The sequence below is a fragment of the Pteropus alecto genome, unplaced genomic scaffold (genome assembly GCF_000325575.1).
Source record: "Pteropus alecto unplaced genomic scaffold, ASM32557v1 scaffold146, whole genome shotgun sequence".
Classification (NCBI taxonomy): Eukaryota; Metazoa; Chordata; class Mammalia; order Chiroptera; family Pteropodidae; genus Pteropus; species Pteropus alecto.
Window position 1 is genome coordinate 17,535,985 of NW_006442107.1, and position 2,461 is coordinate 17,538,445.

The following is a 2,461-nucleotide window of genomic DNA, read 5'->3' on the forward strand; positions in this document are numbered from 1 at the left end:
ATGCAATCAAGTTATTCCAGATTACCTCAGCCAGTAATCAGGACTTTCGCCTGGATTTAGTCTGACCTCGGAAGACTAATGGGGTGAGTCTCACATGGAGAAGCCATGGGCTTGAATGAAGTGTGGAGAATTTTACATAGATGGGTACATAGAAACTATCAGTAACAGAACACCTGAGAGAGACCCAGAGGCTGCTGGAATGTCTCGATTGCAGCTTCACCCTTCATAAAATGCGTAGAAATATAACCTGCATTACTCCATGTAAATATTAATCATACACCTAAATTTTGCATTTCATTTTTAAGCTTTGATACATGCATTCTATTCAAGTGTCAAATATTTAAGAGTTTATGTAATATAAAAGTTCTGCTTCTGGAAGGACTTTTACAATATGTGGTACGTACATTAATATGCAATTTTATTTTGACCACACTACTAGATCCATACCTCAAGATGAGTTTGAATATGCCAACAGAATATTTCTTGCTAGATGAGAGTGGGGGCCTAGTTCTCTGACCTGGCAACTCTGGATTTGTTACCACTTTGTGAGCTTTATAATGAAGTCAATCACTGATGAAAGAAGCATCAAAATTCAGCTGGAGTTTTGGAAGAAAATCACGTTTTATCTGCTTGTGTAAATCTAAAAGTGTCAGATTTCTGAGCTCTTTAAACTTGAAGAACAAAGACCCAAGAGAAGGAAGGAGGAGCTAGTGATATCAGAGCTGCTCTGATATCATAAGAGGAAATCTTAGATCTGTACAATAGGAACAAGGGGCGGGAGAGAACATTTTCAATGTGATTGTCTTACTGAAGGCAATTTATTGCCAAGGTCCAAAGTTAAATTTACAATTAGAAATCTGATTCTTGTTAACTCAAAAGGAGGTGACTTTCACTCATTCAAAGTAAATGAAAAGTAGAGACTACATAAGCAACATCTTGTAGAATTTGCTTAGATGAAGCTCTTTACCCTAAATAAAACACGGCAATTTCTTTTCTTCTCCACCATGGGGCCAATATCTGCATAATAACATTAAGTAGGAGAGAAATAAAAGTATGGTACTGCTGTGGATCTTTAAGGGTACAACAGGATAAAGACAAAAATAATCTTAAAAGTTTAGGAAATTATTTGTAATATTGCCACTGAAATTGTAGCAATTATTATTTAATACAGTCATTTCCCAATGGGACAAAAAATAAATATGCATAATACGGTTTAAGAATAAAAAGCATAAGAGAGCAATGCGATAATTGTAGTACCTTTTATTACAGATAATATTTTTAGGTTGAAGATAAGCCCCCCAAGAAATGCTTCTGAGAAGTTCAATGTGCTTTGAGGATGGGATGTTTCTTTTTAAAAGCAGTATCTTCATCTATAGTTTGTGAATTGTATCTTTTCCCATGATGATAAGTGAGGGAGAGACCAAAGGGAGAAAAGCAGAGGTATGTTTCAGTTGAGAGTATGCCAAATATACGGTGATTCACAGCGTCCTAATCAGACAGGCGTGACATCTCACTAAAAAAAAAAGATTCACCCCACCCGCCCTGGAAACTGTTCTTTGCCCCAGCTCAGCATACTGATAACTACTTTCTAGACATGTCACCATGCTTGTACTGGATTGGCAAGAAAATTATGTGAAAATGCTGACCAATGCAGGTTAAATCATTATATGACTCTAATGCTGGCCTTTTCAAATAAAATCAGCTATGAATATAATTTTTTTTTAATTCAGGAACTAAACTCATTTATTTATGACTTTTTGATTTGTTCTACATTTTTTCAGCATTTTATATAACTCATATATTTGAGGAAAATTGTAATAAACATTTCTGCTCACATTCTTTTTCACATCTAATTCTGTAAGATTACATAGATTAAATACATTTATGGCTTAAAGGAAGTTTAAGAATTATCTCATTGAACTCCTCATTTTATAGCTGAGAAAGTAAAGGCCTTATCTACCGTCACAAAGGATTGGGTTTTTCGCTAGGACAAAAATCCAGTCACTTCTATTAATACTCTGATTTTTAAGAACAGAGTTATTTCATGAGTTATATAAAATAGATAGGTTTTGCAAATTATTGCTAATAAAATCTGTAGAAAAATTAGACATTTGGGTTAAAACTCATGATTTCCCTAAATGGCAGTGCATCTGAATCACCTGGGAAATAAAAAAAATAAAAATCACAGACCTATTGACTCAGAATCTGGTAAGATTGTACTCGCCCATGAGTATATTAAAAAAAGAAAGAAAGAAAAAAGAAAAAACAGTCCCCCAAAAAACCTCTGTGAGAGAACCTCTGAGCTTTATTAAAAATCAGGTCCACTGAATTTTTACACAAGAATTTACAACTGACTCCATGATTAAAATAAATGTCGGAAGATTTTAAAATGAGAACTCAGTGTTTTGATGGAATCCTGAATAAATATGTATTAGAAATTAATGAAGGCTACATTTTTTTT